We start from the raw sequence: 6,503 nt of genomic DNA, 5'->3' as shown, positions 1-6,503 counted from the left end.
TTGAAAACTAAATTTGGACCAGCACTCTAATCTTAGAACATTTTGTTCACCTCAAAGAGAAGCTGTCCATCAGGAGTCACCCCAAGTCTCTCCCGGTTCTAGGCAATCACTAGTCTACTTTCTCTTTAGGTTTGCCTATTCTGGACTCTTGTGGTCTTCTGGGGCTAGCTTCTTTTACTTAGCATATTTTCAAGGTTAATCCATGTAGCAACATGTGCCACTGTTGGGGACTCCTGCTGTTTTGGGTTGTAGTCTTTCCATGTCCGGATAGCCGCATGCCGGCTCGGCGCGAATGGAAGGACTCCTCTTCTCAGCAGGGTGCCCCCCTGCTCTCTTCCTGACTCATCTTTGAAGTAGCCGCCACAGATACATGGCCTCTGGCTCTGAAACTGCCAGGTTTTCCTGTGTGATAATCAGGCAATGTCTGGCAGCCTGGCAGAAGCCCACCACCACATGTAAATGGGGCATCCTACAAAGCACCTATCAACTAAGGCTTTTGCTACTGCCCCCACAGTATAAAATATCCTGGTTTCCCATAATTAATCGGAGCTGAATCACTAAGACCTGGAGCCGAGCTGAGTCACTGAATAAAGGAGCGGTACCACTGAGTCTGACTGAGCTGAGTTCTGTGTCTTACTGCCTATGATCCAGTCTCTCCAGAGGGGGCTGTCCCTTCGTAAGCAACAACTCTCAGAGACCCTGCTTTCACCATCCTGCACCTCCCCTCGTGACCTGGCAGCTGACGGATCTCAAACCCAGAGGGAGTGCCTGGTAGATTGGGATGGAACCCACCTGGGCAGCTGACAGTGGTCCTCTAGAGCCGCCAGCCCTGGTAGCAGAGAGCCTCAGCAACGCGGTGCATGACACGCACGCACCCCAGCAACGCGGCACACGGGACCCGCTCCAGCGGCATGGGAGAGACAGGCGCCAGCCAGCAGCTGGCGTTCCGCGAGACTCACACACCCATAATCATGTGACATATATGCAAGAGTGGAAATTAAATAATAAAAAATAATTAGAAAGAACACTTACAGAGTGAATTGCTGGCACAATTGTGCTAAGTTGAATGAAAAGTGAAGTTCTCAGATTCTTCTGATTCTAGAAGGTTACACTTGTGCTGTGTGTGGAAGGATGAGTGGGAGCCTTGGTCTTTGCAGCCTCAGTGTTCTTGGGGTACTAGAATGTGGGAGAGGGATGGTTGTCTTTTCCTGGGAGATCCCTCATACCTCCATACTGCACTGTGGCCTCTTCTGGTCCCGAAGATCAGGCATCTGTGAGGAGCATCACATCCCTTGCAGCTTCTCCAATGAACAATTTTTTTTTTTTGTACAAGAGTCCTAGTTACACATTACTATTGGGGAGGAATCTAGCAAAGGAAATTCCTTGCTGGTTTTAGGATATGTGCATATTTTACTTTACTAGTTAATGTCAGTTTTAAAAGTTTATACTCTGAGAAGTCTCCAGAAGTTTCCATGGATTCTTTTCCACATTCACCCTTAGTAGTCTAACTTTATAAAACTTTAAGTCTTGTGAGACTTTCGTTTTATTCAGTGCTAGGGATTGAGACCAGGGCCTCTCACATGCAGCTGTACCTCAGCTGTACTCTAGCTCTTCTTCTATTTCGTTTTCTTTCCTTTCGTTCTTCTTTAATTAATTAATTGGTTAATTAATTACAGGAGATTTTGTTAAATGTGGCCACATTGAGGAAAGTAACAAAAAGACCCAGTGGGTCCCCCAGTATTATTTTCCCCAACATAGTCCTTTGTATCAGATTTTGGTTTTAGCCCATTGGTGGGTCAACTTTAGTGTCTCATTGTATTTTTTAAAAATATTATTTTATGTTTAATTATGTGTATGTGTGTTTTTGTGGGGGGTATGTGTACTTAAGATTGTATTTTAAAATATATTTTATGCTTCTTTATGTGTGTGTTTATGTGTGAGTATGTGTACTTATGATTGCAGGTACCCTCAGAGTCCAGAAGAGGACATCTGATCCCATGGAACTGAAGCTACAGATAGTTGTGAGCCATACCATGTATGTGCTGGGAAGGAAACTCAGGTCCTCTGCAAGAGCAGTAATGTGCTAAGCATACATCTAGCCCCTCACTGAAGTTTTGATTTGCATTTCTCTGGTTACCAGTGAGGTTTGGCAACTTTCTGTACATATATTTATTAGCCATTTGGAAGGTTCTTTTTGAATGTGTGTTCTTTTTTAATGTATATTTTATTGAATTTTTATGCATTTCATATAAAACATCTTAATCATCTTTATACTCCTCCCCTATCTGCACCCCAATACCCCTCCCACCAGATTTCATGCTTTCTGTTATGTATATTAAGGCCTATCAAGTCAAGTTTGTGTACATAGATGTCCCTTAGTGCAAATTTATTCACTGGAGTCTAGTCAGCCTATCTAGTGTCACTTCCTTAAAGAAGATCAACTCTCCCTCACCCAGCAGTAATTAGCTGTCAATAGTTCCTTGGCTAAGGTTGGGGCCTGCTGCCCATTTCCCCAGTTCTATGCTGGGTTTTTGTCTGACTGAGTCAGCATGGGTCTTGTGCATGCTGTCACCATTGTTGCAAGTTCATATGAGCAAGTTCCCAGGGGCCTGAAATATGTTTCCTTATGTTCATGCACCAACCCTGGCTCTTACAATCCTTCTGCCCTCTTTTCTGCAATGGCCCCTGAGCCATGAGTAGGTGAAGTTTAATATAGGAGTCCTATCCAAGGACATGCACTCTGCAGTCTTATTCTGTACACCTTGGTCAGTTGTGACCTTCTATGTGCATCACACTCTGTTGCATGAGGAAGTTTTGCTGGTGAGAGTTGAGGGATGTATTGTATTCTCTCTACCCCTGTTCTGCTATATTCCATGAGCCTTAGGTATAGAGGTTCCACTGTAGATGTGTCACTTAGGGCTGGGCATCTCTCAGACATATATTCTCTGTGTGTGACCAGCTGTGGAATTCTGTAATAACCTGCATCTGTTGCAAAAAGAAGCTTCTTTGATGATAGCATACTTGTCTGCACATGTAAGGATCCATATTAAGCACACAGTAAAAAATTTCGCTTGTCCATAGATAAGGTTTTCTCTAGGATCTATGATCTCTCCAGCCATGTGTATTTTGGCTATGTTTACAGTGCCACCCATGAGTCCTCTCAGGGGAATTTAAGTCCAATTAGATAGCTGCCAATTACCCCCTAGACGAAAATGCCACTGCTGCCCCACTGTAGTTTGTTGTGCTGGTCATTGTGATTATTAGGCTTTGAAGCTGGGGTTGGACCATTGATCGATTTTCACCCTTAGCAGCTTGCATAGTGTCCTCTAGAACTATGAGCTAGTCTTCAGGGAGAGGATTCCAGGTCATTTCCAGCTCCATTGCTTCAAGTCCTGAGTCCAAAAATATGTCCTATCTTCAGCAACAGGGTCTTACCTTCAAGTTCTGGGAGGTAATTAAGGGTTGGACTACCCTGACCAACAACCCAAAGGGAGGCTTCTTCTGTCTGACCTAACATTTCTTGTTATGTAGCCTTCAGGTACACACATGCACTCATGTTCAGATGAGTATTTTTCAGTAGGTTTTTGAGATAATACATTTCCTTCTGGTTTTTCACACCACCTAAGCTTTATTTATCTCTTCTCTCTTTCCCTGTCTAACTTCCCTCCTCCCTCCCCAGTTAAAGTATGGCCATTTTCACCATTTTCCCCTTGATAATACCTGTCTCCTATTTTCCCCCTCTCTTAAGCGCCTTCTTTCCCTTTATCCCCATGGTTCCTGGACCCTTCTCCCTTCCCAGTTGAATACCCCAATTATCCCAATTTCCCCCTTGGGAACATCTATTTCCTACTAGTCCCCTTTCTTGGGTTCTTTTACCTTCATGGTTCCTTTCCATTTTCCTGGCTCCCCTTGTTACATCAGGATATATACTCACTGTTTAAGGATTTGGTGCTAAGATCCACAAATGAGAGAGAACATATGTCCCTAGTTTTTCTGAATCAGTGTTACTTCACTTAGTACAACAGTTTCTAGTTCCACCCATTTACCGGCAAATTTCATGATTTCATCTTTTCTTTATTGCCGAGTAGAACTCTATTGTGTAAATTTACCACATTTTCATTATCCATTCATCAGTTGAGGGATATTTAGGTTGTTTCCATTTCTTAGCTATTGTGAAAAGAGCAGCAACAAAACTGGATGTAAAAATATCTCTGCAGTAGTATGAGTTCTTTGGGTATATACCAAGGAGTAGTGTAACTGAATCATATGATAGGTTCATTTTTAGTTTTTTAAGAGTTCTCTACACAACCATAGTGGTTGCTCGAGTTTCGAATCCCACCAGCAGTGGATGAGGGTTCCTCTTTGTCCACATCACTGTCAGTATTTGGCGTCATTTGTTCTGTTGATCTTTGCTAGTCTGACTGGGGTAAGATGAAATCTTAAAGCAGTTTTGATTTGCATTTCCCTACTTACTAAGGATGTTGAACACTTTTTAAAGTGTTTCTTGGTCATTTTTATTTCTTCATTTGAGAACTCTCTTTGGGTCCTAGCCCATCTTTTTATTTGTTCATTAGTTTTCTTGTTTCTTTCTCTGTTTTTGAGTTCTTTATATATTCTGGATATTAATCTCCTGTTGGATGTGTAGCTGGTGAAGATTTTCTCCCTCTCTGTGGGTTTCCTTTTCACTTCCTTGGCTGTTTCTTGCATGCTCTATTCTTAAGTTGATTTCCTACTGAATTGTTGTTCCTTTTTTCTGATTATTTTAAAATAATTCTTTCTATATCCCAAATATGCCTCTTTGTTGCTTATATATGTAGTGACGCTCTTCTCCAGCTTCCTGGCTCTCACTTTCTTTTTTTAATAAATAGTTTATTGAGAATTTCATACATGCATACAAGGTATTTTGATCAACTGCCCACTCCCTCCCTCCTCCTATAACTCCCCATCACTTTTTTCTGATAACTTCATGCACTCTTTCTTCTTCTTTGATTGATAGATAGATTGATTGTTTGATTGTGTGGACTGAACTTTAATTACTACATGATTAGGAGAAGCATTTCATTACAGCTTTAGCATATTCAGTAACACACTCCAGAGCAAGGGTAGATAAAAGCTCCCAAATATTTTTGCCATTTTTGGCCTTTGGAATGGAGTAGGTTGCTAAGAGGCCCAAGGACATTGTGAGTTTTAGCCAAGAAACTGGCTATCATCCTTTGGGGTCTTATTAACCCAAACTTTTAGCCAATTCCTACCTCCTGTTCTTATCACACCATCCTCTGAAGAGGTTACCCAAATTGCCAATAGGGAATAGGGATGCAGACCACTCTGGCTTCTTCCATGCTGAACAGGGGCAGATGCAGGGTGAGGCAATTGGAGTACCCCCTCAGTGGGTCTATCTAAAAGACTCCCAAATTGCATAACTCTTATCTCTAAGGGGAAAAGAAAAGTCCTTATATTGTGAATAGGAGATATGAAGGAGAAGTAAAGGCAAAAGCAATTAGCGTTACAAGTTCCAGACAGGGAACTAGAAAAAAGTCAGAATAAGGCAATTTTTAAGTGTTCATATGAGAGACCATTGGAATTTCTTGACAAGGGCTTCCAAAAGCATACCTCTTTTGGGTTCCTCCTCATTTTTCTTTTGCCTTTTGTCTTCCAAGGCTGGACTCTGGAATGATGGATTCAGGATTTGCTTTCAGGTATTTTGGTAGCTGTTGGAGTGGTTAGACTCAGTGTCAGTTTCCTCTCAAAGGTTTCTAGATAGGGGGAGAAAACAAATTTATCCACCATTTTAGAACACCAGTGGGTTGTGTCTCTTAGCTACAGGTGGGCACTGCAGTATTGGAGACCAAGATTTGAAGTCTTACGTCTGAGCAGCACTTTCTGGTTAGGAACAAAATCATCAATGAGAAATAATTGCCTAAATAATTTTTATATGGACTTAAGCCCAATGTCTGGGAAGTGTAATCCCTTGAACTCCTAAAAAAAAATACTGATGACTTTACTTGTGATTATACTTTCCTTTTGGGTGTTTAAGACCATACAGTTGGCCCAAATAAATCAATTTATTTTTACACTTAAGGTCACTTGAGGATCTGTTCCTCAGGGGTCACATGGGCTTGGGAGGAGCTCCTGGCTCCTTTCCTTTACCAGTTCCATCTATGGGAAGATAATTCAAGGGTCCTGCTCGACCATGTCTGGCTTCACTTGGAAGCATGAATGAGATGTTTCCTCTGAGTTGACCCTCTTTGTAACACTGGTTCAAGTCCATCTCATGGGGCCTCCATGGCCTCCCTGAACAAGAGGACAGGTGACTCACCATAGTTACAGGACATTTTGAGAGCTGTTCCATAGTCCCCTGGAACTTAGATGACCTTGGAGGGCAAGGGGCAAAAACTGTCCTTTAAGTCCCTCTGACCATATTGGTATAGGCCTCAAACTATGGCTATTAAACATCCAAGAAGGTTAGTTCTACCAGTCTGGTACTTTTAATTATCATTTTCTAT

The sequence above is a fragment of the Nannospalax galili genome, unplaced genomic scaffold (genome assembly GCF_000622305.1).
Source record: "Nannospalax galili isolate Female #2095 unplaced genomic scaffold, S.galili_v1.0 scaffold489, whole genome shotgun sequence".
NCBI lineage: Eukaryota > Metazoa > Chordata > Mammalia > Rodentia > Spalacidae > Nannospalax > Nannospalax galili.
This window is presented reverse-complemented; position numbering follows the sequence as displayed.